Raw genomic sequence first — 19,297 nt, 5'->3', positions numbered from 1 at the left:
GCACCCCTCTCATGTACACACTGTTGGAGGCCAACTATGGCATCAATGATGGAATTCAGCCTGTAGCAGTGCAGGAGCGAAGTCCTGAACCAAGGTCTCCATGGAAGCCACCATCCTACCAGTGTTGACCTCGGTGCGTTGGCATGACGGCGCTATCACCTCAGACTGAAGATGGACGGACTCCTCTATCATGCCTTGCAATCTGAGGAGTGCAACAGACATCCTTTCCTGATGTTCCTGAGATTATCTTTGCTGCTCCAGCAACTGAGATATGACCAAGTCCAGAGGCTCTTCATCTGACTCAGACTCAGCAGATTTCTGGCCGCCAGCAGTCCTCCGAATGCCAGAAAGCTGGGAAGTCCCTGCCTCTGCCTGCTGTGGATCAGACAGTACAATGTGCTCACCAGATTGTGAACCCCAAGGCTACTCTAGAACTAGATCCCACCAAAGTGTGTGTCTCTGCGCTGGTGGAGGGTGTGGGTGAGCGCTGTAATGGGCCTTCAATTAGGGTGTCATCAGATTCTTCTTCAGAGGTGTCTTCGGGGTTTTAGCTGAGGATCTGGCTCATGGACTCCCTCAGCTGCTTCCCAGATGTGCCTGTGAAAGCAAGGAGAGATAATTAGTGCATGTCAGGGGACTGCGGAACGGGGGAACTCACTCACAGCTTGGTTGTCTGATGGATGTTGCACTGCTGGATCCTCACTTGGTTGAGCACTGCCGACCTCCAGCTGGCCAGCTGGATGATTCTATTTTCAAAGTCTGTGAGGACCTTGATGTCGGGAATTCCTCCACCAGCCTGCGAATTCTCCTGGCCACCCCACCAGTGATCTGGAAATTTTCCCATGAATGCATAATGAGGTGGGATGCAGTGGGAGTGGGATGATATGGCACAAAAACCCGCCATTGCGCCCGGCAGATAAAACATTTTTCACGCCCGCGATGGCATTTAGTGCAAATCTGGGATGATTCCACCCAGCGACATGGAGAAGCGTCTAATCACCATGTTTGAAGAGCAGAAATACAAAAAAACATCTTGATTGTTTTCAAATCATTCCCACTCCCAACACACAATCACCCTTATCCCACCACCTCTCCCCATCAACCCCCACCCCATCTCTCCCACTCACAGCCCTCACTCTCGAAATGTGGAGTAAACACTTTATAATTCACTCCTTCACCAATTCTAGAACTGCATGTCTGTAAATAACTCCTAAATCAACTGCTAACAATATAACAATACTGGCTGCCTGCCACTGCCTCGCCATTTGGGCAGAGTCCTTCACTGGCCCAGTGTTTATATGGGAGCACAGTTCCGCCACAATCTTCTGTTTCCATCTCTGCAATTATGTTAAAAATAAGTACAGATCACATCACGAATCTCCAAATTTCTCAATACTCCCAAAAAAGGAAGCCATTCAGCACCCATAGTCAAAGGGAGGCATTAATATTTCATAGTGTGTCTCTGCAGGTGTATATCAGGGAGGTTCATGGAAAGGCACAGGGTTTAAAAGGAACCCATGAACTGATCCAGGAATAAACTTCTACACCCAGTGATCTAATCCATATCCGGGCCTACTATTTGCTTTCGCAGTACGGAATGATTATTTCCAATTTCCAGACAAGCATTTTTTGGTTTTTTTTAAATTAAAGAACAGCTACAGTGCCGTGGGTTTAGCAGAGTACTTTGAAAGAGGTTGGACTGAAGCACATATATTGACATATTCTACAATTGGAGCAACTATAATTTTAGTTGCCTAGCAGTGAAGTGATAAGTCATGGCGACTGACCTGCAGTTCCTGTCCAAAGTAAGAAGCTGTTTGCTGTTCCAAAACGGCACTTCAAAGAAATCCGAGCAAAGTAAAAGAAAGCTAATTGGCTAGAAAAGCCCCTAAATCCACATCTCGCTGCCAATAGGCCGCTTTGAAATTGGGTTTGCGAGTCTCTCCTTCACAGTGAGAATGGGAGCTTTTATCTTACAGCATTTACAAAAAAAGCTTGTGAGATGTTGGGAGGGGCATTTCGCAAGGTGTATCCCAGCTCAAGCATCACAAGCAATGACTGCTGTGGTAGAGATAGGGCTGCTACACTTATCTTCCTATCTGCACTCCAGACAGGGCAACCTGAATGTTCTTTGCTGAGCAATACACCACAGTTACACCTGGGCTATGCTAAGCCAAACACAGCAGTGGACAAAGACACAGGCTTCAGCATGACAGTAATGAAGACTGTTTCTCAGTTAAAGGCGTTGAGGCAAAAGTTCAAACTGTAATATTCCATATAATCTGAGTCATGAGTTATTTTTAAATTTATTCTTGAGATGTGTACATCACTGGCTATTGCCCATCCCTGGTTGCCCTTGAGAAGGTGGTGTTGAGCTGCCTTCTTGCACCGCTGCAGTCCATGTGGTGTAGGTACACCCACAGTGCTGTTAGAGAGGGAGTTCCAGGATTTTGACCCAGTGACACTGAAGGAACAACAGTATATTTCCAAGTCAGGATGGTGAGTGGCTTGGAGGGGAACTTGTAGGTGGTGGTGTTCCCACGTATCTGCTGCCCTTGTCCTTCTAGATGGTAGAGGTCTTGGGTTTGGAAGGTGCCGTCAAAGGAGCCTTGGTAAGTTGCTGCAGTACATCTTGTAGGTGGTACACACTGCTGTCACTGTGCATTGGTGGTGGAGGGAGTGAATGTTGCAGGTGGTGGATGGGGTGCCAACCAAATGGGCTACTTCGTCCTTAATGTTGTCGAGCTTCTTCAGTGTTGTTGGAGCTGTACTCATCCGGGCAAGTGGAGAGTATTCCATCACACTCCTGACTTGTGTCTTGTAGATGGTGGACAGGCTTTGGGGAGTCAGGAGGTGAGTTGCTCACCGCAAGATTCCCAGCCTCTGACCTGCTCTTGTAGACCCAGTATTTATATGACTAGTCCAGTTAATTTTCTGGTCAATGGTAACCTAGGATGTTGGTGGTGGGAAATGCAGTGATGGTAATGTCAAGGGGAGATGGTTACATTCTCTCTTGTTGGAGATGGTCATTATCTGGCACTTGTGTGGCGCGAATATTACTTGTCACTTATCAGCCCAAACCTGAATGTTGTCCAGGCCTTGCTGCATGAGGGCATGGACTGCTTCAGTATCTGAGAAGTATGCATGTGATTCATTTTAATTCACATCGAGTTGAGGTTAAATCTGCTACAAGCCATATACAACCGAATAACACTGTTTTTTCCCTCCTCCCCCGAAGGTGGGGAATCATTCTGAGGTGTGGTACCACAGGCGATCACTACTCCCCAATGCCAAGAGTGATGTGGAACACTTGACTGTGTTAAAGGTGCTATACAAATGCCAGGTTGTGTTTTTTTTAAAGGACTGTAGCTCATTTCTCTGAAGACCATTTGCTGTTGGTCATCAAGAAGGGAACAGCTTCCAGAGGACTGAGGGTGACAGTGGAGCCTAGGTTAAAATTCACTCCAAGCTGATGGACCTCTGTTTTCTTTAAGACGTTCCTTAAATAAGGAAAAAGCTTCATTATGCTGTTGAGTGGTTAGGATCTGGCATGATTCAGTCATGGTTTTCCGAGGGGATTGGATAATTATCTGAAGCGAAAAGATTTGAAAGGCTACAGGGAAAGGACAGGGGAGTGGCAATAGTTGAATTGTTCTTGCAGAGAGCTGACACAGACATGACGGGTCAAATGGCCTCCTGCTGTGCTGCAACCATTCCAAGCTTTCACTTACTTGCCCTAATTTCTCCTTATGTGGTTCGGTGTCCAATCTTGTTTTATGTTGTTCCTGTAAAGTGCTGGGGACATTTTTCCATGTTAAAGGTGCTATATAAACTGAAGTTGTTGTTGTTTCCAGATCTCCGAGGTTTCCTAACTTGCACCTTGATGGTGTCCTAGAGACCGTGATCCTTCACATTAGTTCTGAACTAAGAAAAGCTCTGTTACTGTCGATATTTAAGCCTTCATGCTGTATGTTTTGTGCAGTAATGCTTTATGGAGAGCATATAAGGTAGAGCATTGTTCATCAAGCAGCAGATGTGAACATGTGCATCCTTTTAACTGTGTGCCAGGAAATGCTGGTCCCCTCCTGCTGCAGTGGGATATTCCATCTTGTACAGATGCTGTGCACAGCTGCATCAGTGAAACCTCTGACTTCTTTTACATGAATTTAGTGACTTGGTTGTCGCTCAGAAAGAGTTGAAGAACCATTGTTCCAGGTGCGTCCTGCTGAGTTGCCATATTTTCTCCATTCCCATGTCCATGCCAACATGGCTCCAAATCACAAATCCTGCGATTTCACTGGAAGGCCATCAATAAACTTTCAAATGAACTTGGTTCCCTCTGACTTTCCTTATGGTTCCTAATAGACAACAGGAGGAGTTTTTTTTTGAATGGGTCATCTCTATTGTGGGCAAAGGAAGTGCAGCAAATTTTACTTAGACTTTCATAACGGCCTCAAGGAGCTTCGGTGCTGGTGGTTAATGGCTTCGCTAGTAGATCGCGTATTGAAGGTAGAGGGCAGGATGTAGAGGCTGGCTATAACTGGATTTTCTTTTATGAAGTGGGAAAGGGGTTTCAAGTGTGGAGGCTCAAGGTTCAATCTTTTGCACCCTGGTTATTTATAATGGGGGTGCAGGGGTGGGGGGGATCTTTCCTCTTCACTATCTGGGTGCTGAACTGGCAGAGCAGAGTTTTTGTTGTAGATTATTGGCAACCTTTCATTTACGTACGATGATGGACGCACAACAATTGAAATCCGTTGGGGATGTGGTAGCTACATACGGTGCACTTTAGTTGATAGCTGAAGAGACCAATCCGCATATGAAATGGTTATCAGGTATCGTTGTTGTTTTCAGTGTTGGCGCCTGTTGCCAAATTGCTGTAGCCACTGATTGTCACGGTAATGCACGTCGGCTCACAGGTGATGTCGTCATTTTCCTCTGTTGTCAGTCAGTGAGAAAATCAATGTTTTGGGCCTTCCCGTCACACATGCACACATCCTTGAGGCAGAGCGTTGAGTGTCCTGCTGTTTGTTTGGCTCCGTCTACCATGCTTTTTTTTACAGCAAATCCCTTGGGTATGCACCTACCTTCCATCCTGCAAACATGCCCGAGCCAGCCAAGTCACCTGTACTTGTTGTAGAACCCACCTGATTTTCATTCCATTGCAATCAATGGGATGAAAACAGCCGTGTTAGATAACAAGTGGGCAATCCACTCCATCAGATTAGTGCCAGATGGTAATGGGGAAGGAAAGTTACCTCCATTGAGGGTTCCAAGTGCAAGTTCTTCAACATTTGCAGTTGGAACCAAAGGAAATTGTGAGGAAAATTGTTTGTTTGGTATGATATGATATGCCCATCCTTAATAAACAGTTAAGTGCAGGTGAGTCTTCCATTTCTCCTCCAATGTTCAGTCCACCCTTGGGACTGCTTGGCTTTACATCTTCAGTTCTCTTATCTTCTCTTTTTTCACTTTGTCTGTGGGACTTGGCCCTTTACATCACTTTAAAAAAAAAGCACTAATTAATGATTTATTAGCAATGATCATAGTTTCCCTGAAGTTACCAAAGGGCTGAGTACCTGAATGTCTAGGTAGGCAAACTGTTCCTTGCTCAGTAATGCTAAGAAGCTAACGACATCTGCAGAAAGCTTGAGGAGACTGTAGGGTGGGGTCAAAGTTCATCTTGGGCAGGGTGCTAAATGGGCAGATTTGCCTGGGCCGCTCATTATACTTCCTGCTTGACATTTGTTCTTTTGAAGTCAACAGACTTGGAAATCAGGCTGGGGAGTTTGACAGATGGCCCATGCCATACCGCTCATTTTGTGTACCCGTCCAAGGTGAACTTTGAACCCTGTTCCCTTCAGCTGACAGAAGCAAAGCATCCTTGGCATTTTTGATGTTTTGCAGTGTTTTGGACTTGAAAGAGGAAGAATTTGCTGTGATTGTTCAGAGGGTTAGCCCTTCCTCCCACTTTGTGTCGGAATGGCCGGCAGATGTTCAGTTGCAGCAGAACATGTCAAAAGTGGCTGTGGACGAATGCCAAGGGTGCAGTTAATTTCTTATAAGCCTCTATTTCCACTACTGAAAGGCAATGCTGAAGGTCTTGGGCGTTCAATAAGCTCAGCTTGGGAAAATGCTAGGGGAAATATGGGTGGGGGAATGAGAAGATACACAGCAGACGTCACACTGACCTCAGCTGCTACATAGCAACACTGCTAAGGAAAAGCAATACTGGGGTTTGTGAGCTCAGCCTGAATGGGAATAACAGCTTGTGTGAAGAAGCTAAACAAGCAGCCAACTTCCCACCACCTACTAAATCAGACCTGCTATTCAAGCCAGATTGAAAATGGACTTTGGATGTCTATAATGCAACGTAACCTCAAACCTTTTATGTTGATATTAGTGAAACATTTCTAAGGGGCTAAAGGATGGTGAAAATGGAGGAAGTCTTGTGATTTATATCATACTAGTAAAGGTGACCCTTAAACTCCCAAGCAACAAATTCAGGAGGGATTTGTGCACCCCATACATAATACTCAACTGCAGAACCATCCTTCAGAGCCCCACAGCATCATATTCTGTTTATTCTGCTGGTATTTTTTGCAACATTATTACTGCATTTAATATTTTACATGGCTGGAGGTGGGTGGGGGCAGATTGGTTGATAATGTCCAAGAGTGGGTATTTTTGGAACTTGGCTCAGTTAGTGTCCTGTTGCACCTGCCAATTGAATTGGTATCTGTAAGAATATTTATGGTGCACACTGATAAGGTAATATCCTTTCATGAGGCATGTTGAGAGCATTGTGCAAAACATACAGGGATAAAATGTTCATCTCCCTGTGTGGGCAGTGAAAAGGCGCAGCAGCTGACCCATTTCATACAGAGTCAGCCTGATGCTCATTTCAATGGGGTAAATGTTGGACAAGTTGGCAGGCATTCTCTGGCACCTTACTGCTCAGGTACCAACGAAGACCTACCTGGCTGAGTGTGGGGGTTATACAGGTTGGCTCATCTCATGGTGTCTCTTACAGATTTTAACTTTGCGGTGTCCTGGACTGCTGACTGTGCCCTCTAGCTCAACTTCTCAATAAGAAAATAAAATTAAAATGCTGAGAAGATGTTCCCCCTTATGAATGAGACTAGAACTAGGGGACACAGTTTAAAAATAAGGGGTCTCCCATTTAAGACGGAAATGAGAATTTTTTTCTTTCAGAGGGTCGTTAGTCTGTGGAATTCTCTTCCCCAAAGAGCAGTGGAGGTAGGGTCATTAAATATTTTCAAGGCTGAGATAGGTAGATTCTTGGTTGACAAGGGAGTCAAAGAGTATGGGGGTAGGCAAAAAAGTGGAGTTAAGGCCACAAATCAGATCAACCATGATCTTATCAAATGGCAGAGCAGACTTGAGGGGCCGAATGGCCTAATCCTGCTCCTAATTCATATATTTGGATAATGGCTGTCTGCACAATTCCTCATAATTACCGCTTGTATTTGTATTATTGACAACAGTTGCTGCATGGTGAAACAATTCCATTAGGATCCCTGGGTGTGGATATCAACAACATGCAGAGCACCAGCCAACAGTTTACACCATCACACCTGCTTGGAGGGACAGGAGGGTCCAAATGTGGAATAAAACTATCTCTGTAAATTCTACATTGTAAAACATGAGCAAAATAGGAAGTGATTTCATGGCTGTGATTCTAGTCTCCTGGGTCAGATGTTAGTTATAAACTGCAGGACCTCACTCTTGCGGTTTATGATATCATCCGAACCCCCTGATTCGATTACAGCCTTGTAATCACTCTCAGATGTCTGTTTGGCTTTAGGTCATACTTTGATTTACAATATTGTGCCAATGTGCTGAAACCTACTCTTTAGTAACCCAGTGCCTTGTGGCAAACTGCCTGTTCATGTTACCTGAAGAAAGCAATGTGCCTTGCCCCAATAGCTTGGACTAGATAACATCAGTTGATATAAAATGTCTTGTCACCACACTACTCGGAATGCAAATTTTATTTAGTTTTTTTTCTGGCTTTTGAAATAAACTATTTTAGATAAAAGAATGTGATCACTAAAGGTGTTCATCTTCCAGGAATCAAGGGGTTCATCGTTTTCAACCAGTTGCTTCTTCAGTGGGTGGACACATTGATAAATTGGCTGCAATCTTCGATGCTTTTGAGAAAGTTGAATGTAGATTTGACCAAAACAAAACTGGGACTTGACAAAAAAACCATTTGAAGGGCAGGTATTGTTTTGGTTTCTTGTTGGGTTGTAAAGCTTTTTGTGGCTCCCTTGTTGGCTTGGTGAGATTCTTGATGGATCTCTAGTCGGTTTTTTGTTGAGCTCTTTGGTACACACCACCCCCGCCACCAACGTTTGTTTGCTGAGGCCCCTTTGGTGGCTCCCTTGGCCTTTGTTGGGACAGCAGTTCTCTAGGTCTGTTGGTGATGTTGTGCTGGTCTCTTGTTGACTTTGTGACTCTCTTACTAGCTGCTGGCTCTCTCTGAAGTTGGCATCAAGTGCCATTGGTGAGTTTGGTAGTTTGCTACTGGATATAACGCAGTAGATGTGATATAGTTGGATTTTCCAAAAGGCTTTCAAGAAGGTACAGCATAGTTGACTCCTCACTCAGATCAAAACCTGTGGAGTCCAGGAAGACAGGGAGCAGGATGGCTCGCAAGCTGGCTGCAAAACAGAAAACAGAGAGTAGGGGTTAAGGATAGCTAGACAGACTGGCGAAGGATGGGAAGTGGTGTTCCAAAGTCATCAGTGCTGGGACCATTGTGGTTCACATGAGTGATTTAAACTCGGAAATTGAATGTACAATTTCAAAAGTTGCACGTGACACTAAACTGGGAGGTATAGTTAATGCAGAGGAAAACCGAGACAAGATACAAGACAACATTAATAAACTTGCAGAATAGGTGTGTAAATAGCAAATGAGCTAATAAGTAAATAGCAAATTGATACACGGAAGTTGTTACATTTTGGTAGGAAGGATGTCGCTTACTGGTTTAGATAATAAGAACCTGAATGGGGTAAAGAAGCAAAGGGATCTGGAGGTATCGATGTACAAATTACTATAAATAGCAACACAGGTTTCTACAGCCATAAAAAGAAAATCACACACTGCTCTTTTCTAAAGGAATAGCATTTAAAAGCAGAGAACTTATGTTAAACTTGAATCAAACTTTGGTTTGCCCAGATTTGGAGTATTGTGCTGTGCGTAGTTCTGAGCTCCATCTTATAAAAAGGATAACAAGGAGCTGGAGAAAGTGCAAAAAAGATTCACATGAATAATAAGAGTTGAATGGTTATCTCCATCAGGAAAGGCTGAACAGGCTGGGACTATTTTCTCTAGAAAAGAGAAGGCTGAGAGGTGACTTGATAGAGAGTCTGAGATGTTTTCAATTGTAGGGGAGACCAGAACTAGGGGCCATAAATATAAGCTTGTCACTAGAAAACTCAACAAGTAATTCAGGAGAAACTTCTTTACCCAAAGAGTGTTACGAATATGGGCAGATTTTTTAGGTTGGCATTCGGGCGCGCGCCCGACCCGATCAGACGTGAAATCAAGCGAAATGACATTGGGCGGGCTTCCTGACATCATCCCACGCTCGCGCGATATTTCAGTCGGCAGGCGTGCTCGAGTGTCGGAAGCGCGCCCGCCGACAATTAAGAAGATAAGATTGGTTAAAGTTCCAATTTGCGCCCAATTTTTCATGGTCCATCCAACCTTATGTCCGGACAGGTGGATCTGCCAGGCGGACTTTGCATTTTTGATGAAACCTCATCCAAGGGCGGGATGAGGTTTCCGTTATTAAATAACAACGTAGGGACAGAATTTTCATCATGTATATGTTCAGGTGACTGATTCTGATGCTTGAACGATTTTTTTCCGGATTTTAAAATCTTTATTTAATTGTTTTGAAGTCTTCAGCACCCTCTGCCTTCAGGGAGCTTTAATTCAGCACTCGCCCACGTTTACGTCAGTGCCCACCCTCCTCCCACCCCCACCTCAGCGGCGCCGAGCATTTCAACGCGCATTTCATGCGGGCTGGCCGTTAATTGGCCAGCCGGTGTGAAATCGCAGTCGGGAGCCGATCGCAGGCAACGGTGTGTTCCCCGGCTGCTCCCGGGCCCACTGATCGCACCCGCACGCCAACCTAAAACTCCTGCCCAAGAGAACTCAGTACCACAAGTTAAGGCAAATAGCATTAGATGCATTTAAGGGAGGAGAAAAGACATGCATTTATATAGCGCTTTTCACCACCACCGGATGTTTCAAAGCCTTTGACAGCCAATGAAGTACTTTTAAAGTGTAGTCACTGTTATAATGTGGGAAACATGGCAGCTAATTTCTGCACAGTAAGCTTCCATAAACAGCAATGTGACAATGACCAGGTAATCCAATTTTTTTTTTTAAATGATGATTGAAGGATAAATATTGACTAGGACACTGGGGAGAACTCCCCTGTGCATCTTTGAAATAGTACCATGGGACCTTTTACATCCAACCAAGCAGGCCTTGGTTTAATGGCTCATCTAAAAGACAGCAGCTCTGACAGTGCAGGACTCCCTCAGTACTGCACTAAAGTGTCAGCCTTGATTTTTGTGCTCAAACCTCTGGTGTGGACTTGAACTCAGAATTTTGTGATTCAGAAGTGAGAGTGCTACCAGCTAGATAAAGACAGGGTGCGAGGAGACTCATGTGGTACATAAATACACCACTTGGGCTGAATGCCCGTTTCTGTGCTGTAGGCTCGATGTCTCTGTATTGGTTGGTGCTTTGATGGTTTGGCAGGCTTTATTCAATATTGTTGTTAGCGTTGTTCCACAATTGGCTGGCAGCACCCTTGAAAGAGATGGAACAATCAGCGCTATTTCTGTTTCTTCCTGCCCAGATGGAACACTCTGCTGCGTTCCGTCAAATGTTCTGAAATTCCACTGCTCTTTGTGGGAAAACAAGGGAAATAAGTACTCAGATTTTTACTCTTAAGTGGATATTACATTTGTTGGAACTATACAGAGTATCTGTCTATTCCTGTGGCAATTGGATCGAGGCCCAGGCATTTTTCACTCAAAATCAAGTTTCCCAATACTTAAGAGTTCACTGCAAGTGAGTTCCACTATAATTCTGCAGCAAACCACAATGTTGTTACTTCAGGTCTGACAAGTGATTTTTAAGTTGGGGTCTTTGTGGGTCTTTTACATGGCTTTCCTTTGGAATTATAGAACCAGTGACGAGATGTTTTTGCAGCCAGCAGTGATCATAAATTGATGAAATAAGAGCTGTAATATAAGGCGCTCCTTCAGTTCTGCAATATGCCTTACAGAGGAGTTTCATTCTTGGAGACGAGTAAGGCATGAGGTCAGTTTAAAACTGTACATAAAATCTCTGCTTTTTTAAAAAAATCTTTGGAAGGAACAAATGAACGTTCAGTAATTCTTGGAAAACCTCGACAAATATAAGCAGAGAGAAATCAAACAAGTTACATGAGAAATTGAATACACAGTACACTGTAAGCATAAATGGATAAAGCAAGGGCTCAGTAAACAGGATAAACATCATGGGGGCAATTTTATCATGAGAAAGTGGGTGGGATTGGGAGCAGGTGGGGGTTTACATGGGTAAAAAATCCTTTTCATCCTTCAACATCTCTTTGTCCTTTTGTCTGTGATATCTTTTGGCAATCTCCACCTATCACTGGCCCTCTATCCAGCTCTACTTGTCCCACCCCCCCCCCTTAAACCAGCTTATATTTCACCTCTCTTCTATTTTTCCTTAGTTCTGTTGAAGAGTCATAACTGTGTTCCTCTCCACAGATGCTGTCAGACCTGCTGAGTTTTTCCAAGTATTTTTATTTTTGTTTTTGCTTTTCATCCTTTGCTTGAAGAAGTATTTTCCTAATTTCACTCCTGAATGGCATTAATTCTTAAACTGTGTTCCCTCATCCTCTCCCCAACCAGTGGAAATAGTTTCTCTCCATCTAACCTATCAATTCCCCTCAATACCTTGAAAACTTCGATCAAATCACTCCATGATTTTCTAAATTGCAGGGAACACACTCCGAGTTTGTGTAATCTCTCCTTGTAATTTAACCTTTGGAGTCCAGGTATCATTCTGGTGAATCTACAATGCACTCCCTCCAAGGCCAATATACCCTTCCTAAGGTGTGGGGCCCAGAATTGCTCACAATACTCCACTTGTGGACTAACGAGGGTTTTGTAAAGCTGGTGCATGACTGCTACAATCTGCACTTCTAATTTTCAGATCGTTCATCAGGTCCCAAACTTTATTATGACAATCATGTTACAGTACACTTGACAAAAGTCTTTCAGTCATTGAATGCTGTGCTGTAAACTTGACCACAGTATCAATGAATCAGACTACCCATAATCTGCTACTCAGCATGCATCACTGAGAAAGACGAAGGGGACAAGTGTTTAATTTGTCTAACAATGGTAGGCTTCATTGAAGGTCCAGGATTGGGAAGAAGTGATTGGAAACAAGGTAGTTTTTTACCCATTCTTTCACCTTGGCTACCTAGATCCAAATTAATTCCAGCCCAATCCCAGAGGTTAAAATTCTCTTTCCACTGATGGTCAGGAATCTAGTCTTAACCTAGTTTCTTCTGAGTCAGAGCCCAAGGCAAAACAACACGTGACAAACTGACATCCAATTGGCAATATTTTGCAGTGAGGATTGAAGGACTGGGCAAAGTTCAAAGTGTTCTTTATTTTTTGAAGGTCACAATGAAATGGGGGGTGATAGCTGTACCAAACTGGCATTACTTGGCGCTGACACTGGGAGAAAAAGTCATTTCCTGGATCTGCTATCCGTCAGCTTTGGTTTACAAAAGAATTCACCCAAAAATATTAATATGGAGAAATGAAAATGCTGTGTTATTAGGTTAAGGCAAAAATATATATGTGATACTCAAGGATCAGTGGGGAGGGAGTGAGCAGGTGTGACTGGGATAGGGAAACTGGGTGGTTTCTCATTCTTTCATGGGATGCAAGGCCAGCATTTATTGCCCATCCGTAGTTGCCCTTGAGAAGCTGGTGATGAGCTGTCTTCTTGAACCGCTGCGGTCCATGTGGTGTAGGCACACCCACAGTGCTGTTAGGGAGGGAGTTCCAGGATTTTGACCAAGTGACAGTGAAGGAACAGCCGATATATTTCCAAGTCAGGATGGTGAGTGGCTTGGAAGGGAACTTCCAGGTGGTGGTGTTCCCATGTGTCTGCTACCCTTGTCCTTCTAGATGATGGAGGTCGTGGGTTTGGAAGGTGCTGTCGAAGGAGCCTTGGTGAGTTGCTGCTGGAGGGAGTGAATGTTTAAGGTGGTGGATGGGGTGCCAATCACGCGGGCTGTTTTGTCCTGGATAGTGTCAAGCCTCTTAAATGTGGGGGCTGAGGGGAGAGTGGCCGGCAAGGGGGTGTGTGAGCGGGGAGTGTATTCTGCTGCATGTCACTGATCTTGGCCTTCTTTTGCATAATGGAAATTGGCAGAAACTCAGGAATCTTCATGTTTTCCTACTGCGGAGATTTTAAATGAACTTCTTGCTGTGAAAAAAAAATCTCAGCAAGGTCCTTTTTTTAGAAATTGTGGCTGTTGCAGCTCCCAAGGGTCTTTAGGTTGGATGTGAAAATCCTGGTGAATAATCGAGCCAGTGGATAACAGGAGTGCAGTTAACAGAGTGTCCACTGTGCATGCTGGGTGAGCATCAATACTTGCATTTATAATACCTTTTAATGTAATAAAATGCGCCAATGCTCCTTCAACTTCCACTTTTCCCCAGAGGGGACAACTTGACCTCAGCACCGCCTGCTCCTCCTCCCCTACCCCACAATGATGCAACTCTAGATCAGTAACCTTGAATGTGAACTTTCACCCCATTGTGTCCCCATCACCTGATCCCTGCTCGATGGAATTGGTTTGCACATTGTGTCTTTGAATGCTACTCAAAACTTTTAAGAACATAAGAAATAGGAGCAGGAGAATGCCATTCGGCCCCTTGAGCCTGCTCTGCTATTCAGCATGATCACAGTTGATCTCCTACCTCAACCTTACCTTACCACACTATCCACAAACCCATTAAGTCCCTTAGTATCCAAAAATCTATCAATCTCAGTCTTGAATATACTCCCCCATCACCCCTGTGCACGCTGACCTACATTGGCTCCCAGTCAAGCAATATTTTGAGTTCAAAATTCTCATCCTTGTTTTCAAGTTCCTCCATGGCCTCACCCCTCCCTATCTCTGTAATCTGCCCCAGCCCCACAACCCTCCGAGATATCTGTGCTCCTCTCATTCTGGCCTCTTGAGCATCCCCGATTCTAATCACTCCACCATTGGTGGTTGTGCCTTCAGTTGCCTGGGCCCCAAGCTCTGGAATTCCCTCCCTAAACCTCTCCGCCTCTCTACCTCTCCTTCCTCCTTTAAGACACTCCTTAAGGCCTAGCTCTTTGACCCAGCTTTTGGTCATTTGATCTAATATGTCCTTATGTGGTTTGATGTCAAATTTTGCTCTATAATGCTCCGGTGAAATGCCTTGGGGCATTTCATTGCATGGAAGGTACTATGTAAATAAATGTTGTTGTGAACAGCTACCTTTTATTCAGTCACGGGATGTGGGCTTTGCTGGCTGGGCCAGCATTTATTGCCCATCCCTAGTTGCCCTTGAGAAGGTGGTGGTGAGCTGTCTTCTTGAACCACTGCAGCCCATGTGGTATAGGTACATCTGTGCTGTTTGGGAGGGAGTTCTAGGATTTTGACCCAGCAACAATGAAGGAATGGTGATATATTTCCAAGTCAGGATGGTGAGTGACTTAGAGGGGAACTTCCAGGTGATGATATTCTCATCTATCTGTTGCCCTTGTCCTTCTAGATGGTAGTGGCCAAGGGTTTGGAAGGTGCTACCTAAGGAGCCTTGGTAAATTCCTGCAGTGTGTCTTGTAGATGGTACACACTGCTGCTACTGTGTGTCGGTGGTGGAGGGAGTGAATGTTTGTGGATGGGGTGCCAATCAAGAAGGCTGCTTTGTCTTGGACAGTGTCAAGCTTCTCGAGTGTTGTGGGAGCTGCACACATCCAGGCAACTGGAGAGTATTCCATCACACTCTTGATTTGTGCCTTGTAGATGGTGGACAGGCTTTGGAAAGTCAGGAGGTGAGTTACTTGTCGCATGATTCCTAGCCTCTGACCTGCTCTTGAAGCCATAGTATTTATATGGCTAGTCCAGTTCAGTTTCTGGCCAATGGTAACCCCGAGGATGTTGATAGTGGGGGATTCAGTGATGGTAATGCCATTGAATGTCAAGGGGCAATGGTTAGATTCTCTCTTGTTGGAGATGGTCATTGCCTGGCACTTGTGTGGTGCGAATGTTAATCGCCACTTGTCACCCCAAGCCTGGATATTATTCAGGTCTTGCTGCATTTGGATATGGACAGCTTCAGTATCAGAGGAGTCACAAATGATGCTGAACATTGTGCAACCAGCGGCGAACATCCCCACTTCTGACCTTATGATGGAGGGAAGATCATTGATGAAGCAGCTGAAGATGGTTGGGCTGAGGACACTACCCTAAGGAACTCCTGCAGTGATGTCCTGGAGCTGAGATGACTGACCTTCACCAACCACAACCATCTTCCTTTGTGCTAGGTATGACTCCAACCAGCGGAGAGTTTTCCCCCCGATTGCCATTGACTCCAGTTTTGCTAGGGCTCCTTGATGCCACACTTGGTCAAATGCTGCCTTGATGTCAAGAGCAGTCATTCAGCTCAGCTTGGGAGTTCAGCTCTTTTTGTCCATATTTGAACCAAGGTTATAATGAGGTCAGGAGCTGAATGGCCCTGGCGGAACCCAAATTGGGCATCAGTGAGTAGGTTATTGCTGAGCAACTGCCGCTTGATAGCATTGTTGATGACCCCTTCCATTACTTTACTGATGATTGAGAGTAGACTGATGAGGCGGTAATTGGCCGGGTTGGATTTGTCCTGCTTTTTGTGTACAGGACATTCCTGGGAAATTTTCCACATAGCTGGGTAGATGCCAGTGTTGTAGCTGTATTGGAACAGTTTGGCTAGAGGTGTGGCAAGTTCTGGAGCACAAGTCTTCAGTACTATTGCCAGAATATTGTCAGGGCCCATAGCCTTTGTAGTATCCAGTGCCTTCAGCCATTTCTTGATATCATGTGGAGTGAATCGAATAGGTTGAAGACTGGCATCTGTGATACTGGAGACCTCCAGAGGAGGCCGAGATGGATCAGCAACTCGGCACTTCTGGCTGAAGGTTGTAGCAAATGCTTCAGCCTTATCTTTTGCACTGCTGTGCTGGGCTCCTCCATCATTGAGTATGGGGATATTTGTGGAGCCTCCTCTTCCAGTGAGTTCTTTAATTGTCTACCACCATTCACAACTGGGTGTGGCAGGACTGCGGAGCCTAGATCTGATCCGCTGGTTGTGGGATCGCTTAGTGAGAACAGTGTCTTGAGAGATCCAGTAGTATTGTAAGTAAGCCATTTCTGTCTGACTGTGCTCCTATAAAGCATCTTGGCACATTGACTTAGGTTATATAAAGGCAAGTTGTTGTTTCTGCTCTAGTGTTAATTGCCTGTTGGGTTTTAAGATGGGTAAAATCTGCCCTTGTGTCCAAAAGCTTTGCCAGATTGCTCCTCAGTCCGAGCACTGAATGAGTACATCAATCTATCGCAATGCAGGGCCTTCAGTCAGCTGGACCCAAAAACACCTCGACAACAGCCACGGGCGAACAGACCAATTATCTTAATCAGAAGCAAAATACTGTAGATGCTGGAAATCTGAAATAAAAACAAAGTGCGGGAAAAACTCAGCCGCTCTGGCAACATCTGTGGAGAGAGAAACATTTTGAGTCTAACATGACTCTTCATCAGAACAAGACCAATTATCTTTCCCAGCCTGCGCCTGTATCAGTGACTCAGTGGGCGAAAGCTGTCTGCAGCTGAGCTTGTGTAAACAGCACCAGAGACCAGAGCCACAGGCAGCCAGTCTTAGTACCTAGCAGGTGTTCCTAACCTGCAGTCGTGTCACTGGGTGGAGAGGGATCTGCACCCACCAACTGGCCTCCGCTGGCAAGATTCAAATCTCCTCGTTCTTTCCTCTGGTGACAACATTAAGCAGCGAGCTGATCAGATGACGGACGGGATATGAGAAATACCAGTCAAGCCAAGAAAAAAAAGGGTGAGTCAAAGGCAAGGAGACATAAAATATGTACAGCGCGATGCACAGATAAACAGCAATTAAGGCTAGCTTCTGGAGTAATGATACCAGGTGCAAGCAGCCACCAGACATAGCTGAGATTAGAGCAGGGCAAATATACTTAAAATGATAGTTCTGAAAAATTTTTCAACCAGGCTTTACTAACGAGATGGAGGAAATCGTAAAAGATCAATTATTGAAAATGCTTATGTTCACACAATTCTTGATTGCTTGGCAATATGAACAGTTAGACTACTTGATTTCACCAAGTAGTTTATGGGCTTTTTTTTATTCATTCAGAGGATGTGGGCTTCACTGGTTAGGTCAGCATTTATTGCCCATCACTAATTGCCCTTGAGAAAGTGGTGGTGAGCCGCCTTATTGAACCATTGCAGTCCATGTGGTGTAGGTACACCCACAGTGCTGTTAGGGAGGGAGTTCCAGGATTTTGACCTAGTGACAGTGAAGGAACGGCGATATATTTCCAAGTCGGGATGGTGTGTAGCTTGGAGGGGAACTTGCAGGTGGTGGTGTTCCCATGTGTCTACTGCCCTTGTCCTTCTATGTGGTAGTGGTCATGTTGTCAGCCGTGGCTCAGCGGGTAGCACTCTCGCCTCTGAGTTAGAAGATTGTGGGTTTAAGTCCTGCTCCAGGACTTGAGAATAATAATGTAGGCTGATACTCCTCAGTGCAGCAATGAGGGAATGCCGCACTGTCAGAGGTGCTGCCTTTCAGATGAGACCTTAAACTGAGGCCTTGTCTGTCCTCTCTGGTGGACGTAAAAAATCCCATGGCACTATTTTGAATAAGGGTTTTCCCTTGGCCTATATTTCTCCCTCAATCAACATCATTAAAACAAATTATCTGCATCATTATCACATTGCTGTTTGTGGGAGTTTGCTGTGTGTAAATTGGCTGCAGCATTTCCTACAACACTGTACTTCTGTAAGTACTTCAGTGGCTGTAAAGAGCTTTGGGACATTTGGTGGTTGTGGAAGGTGTTAGACAAATGCAAGCCTTTTTCTTTTCTCCCCACCACTTTGTAGCTCAATGCACTGCCGGATGGTGTTTTTCTTTTTGGTCAACTAACTGTTGGACATATGGGGAAATCCATGTTCCCAAACCGAGCCATTGAGAAATCTACACAGCTTGCTTTAGTGTGGACCCTCTCTCTGTAGGGCACAGCCTACTCACTTAACTCTTGGAGGCAAGTTGGAAGAGCCAGCAGTACTATTAGGGTTTAAGCAGATAAAAAGGCACAGCAGACCAGTGCCACACTCCCAGTATAGCTCATGGTAACTGTGATTTAAGCACACAGACTCCACGAAGTTTATAAAAAAGTGTTCGCTTATTACATTGGCTTCAAAGCGGTATCAAACTGAAGGGAAAGCGTAACTCCAAGAAACAAACTATTTAGAGAGAACATTCACTGCTGATGCTCCAGATCTCTGTCCGATTCAGGGTCTTGACTCCTCAATGTAGTCACTCAGCAGGCTTGTTCTGCCTAGCTCCTGGTTGCACTCCTGTTCGCTCATGAGGCTCCTCAGACTCAGGGTGCTGCCAGTGAGACTGACGAGGTATCTAATTCCCTTTCTGGCTCCTTACCTACCCTCGGGGGCTTCAAGCTGCCCTAGGCTCCTGCCACATCGCCACTCACAAGTCCTGGATCAGCCCTTGCTGATTTCTCCCTTGCCTCATGACATCTGGCTCCGCCCCTCAGCTTGTCGAAGACACTGCTCTCTGCAAGGAGGGGCCGACCAGTTCCCCAGCTCAATCCTCTCCCCCAACATTGCTGGGGACCCCACTACACCACCTACAAATGCAGAACAGCTGACCTATCCGAAAGTGCACCGCATACAGCTTTACAACTGTACAAAATGACTGATTTAAGTTATATGCCTTGCTTTTGATTAAATAGCCCCTAATTCCACACTTACTGTCCTCCTGTGCTTCTTAACCATTCCATCACATGCACCTCCTCCTGCTGTGCAGCCTCCTCATCCCCTCTTTGCTCTCGGCTGTTTGCCATCACCACAAAGGAGGACAAAATAGTCACG

General features: G+C 45.0%; 1 protein-coding gene and 1 long non-coding RNA gene across 4 annotated transcripts in view; one reads left to right on the top strand and one right to left on the bottom strand.

Moving 5' to 3' along the window:
• The window catches only part of LOC121273312 (tensin-2-like), a 242,753-nt gene that overhangs the window by 116,563 nt on the left and 106,893 nt on the right, over window positions 1–19,297 (top strand). The window lies entirely within an intron of this gene.
• The window catches only part of LOC121273314, a 97,895-nt gene continuing 86,329 nt past the window's right edge, over window positions 7,732–19,297 (bottom strand). Inside the window, exon 3 of the long non-coding RNA XR_005941973.1 lies at window positions 7,732–8,687. This is a non-coding gene — a long non-coding RNA (uncharacterized LOC121273314). The remainder of the gene's footprint in view (window positions 8,688–19,297) is intronic.

Source organism: Carcharodon carcharias, chromosome X, assembly GCF_017639515.1.
Source record: "Carcharodon carcharias isolate sCarCar2 chromosome X, sCarCar2.pri, whole genome shotgun sequence".
Taxonomy (NCBI): Eukaryota; Metazoa; Chordata; class Chondrichthyes; order Lamniformes; family Lamnidae; genus Carcharodon; species Carcharodon carcharias.
This window is presented reverse-complemented; position numbering and strand designations above follow the sequence as displayed.